Source organism: Cebus imitator, unplaced genomic scaffold (genome assembly GCF_001604975.1).
Source record: "Cebus imitator isolate Cc_AM_T3 unplaced genomic scaffold, Cebus_imitator-1.0 Scaffold53, whole genome shotgun sequence".
NCBI lineage: Eukaryota > Metazoa > Chordata > Mammalia > Primates > Cebidae > Cebus > Cebus imitator.
In genome coordinates, this window is record NW_016107368.1 from 3,500,873 (window position 1) to 3,501,483 (window position 611).

The following is a 611-nucleotide window of genomic DNA, read 5'->3' on the forward strand; positions in this document are numbered from 1 at the left end:
GAGTAGCTGGGATTACAGGTGCAAGCCACCACGACCAGCTAATTTTTATATTTTTGGTAGAGATAGGGTTTCACCGTGTTGGCCAGGATGGTCTCGATCTCTTGACCTCGTGATCCACTCGCCTCAGCCTCCCAAAGTGCTGGGATTACAGGCTTGAGCCACCGTGCCTGCCCCCACTCCTTTTTTTTTGAGACAGGATCTTGCTCTGTCCCCCAGGCTGGAGTACAGTGATGACATTTTGGCTCACTGCAACCTCCACCTCCCAGGTTCAAGCAATTCTCCTGCCTCAGCCTCCTAAGTAGCTGGGAGTACAGGTGTGCACTTCCATGTCTAGTTAATTCTTGTATTTTTCTTAGAGTTGGGGGTTTCACCATATTGACCACTCTTGAACCACTGACCTCAAGTGATCTGCCCACCTTGGCCTCCCAAAGTGCTGGGATTACAGGCGTGAGCCAACAACATGCTTGTCTTGAAAGCTTCCTTTTAATGGTAATTGGATTTTCTTAAAAAGTCACAGGGCCGGGCGCGGTGGCTCAAGCCTGTAATCCCAGCACTTTGGGAGGCCAAAGCGGGTGGATCACGAGGTCAAGAGATCGAGACCATCCTGGTCA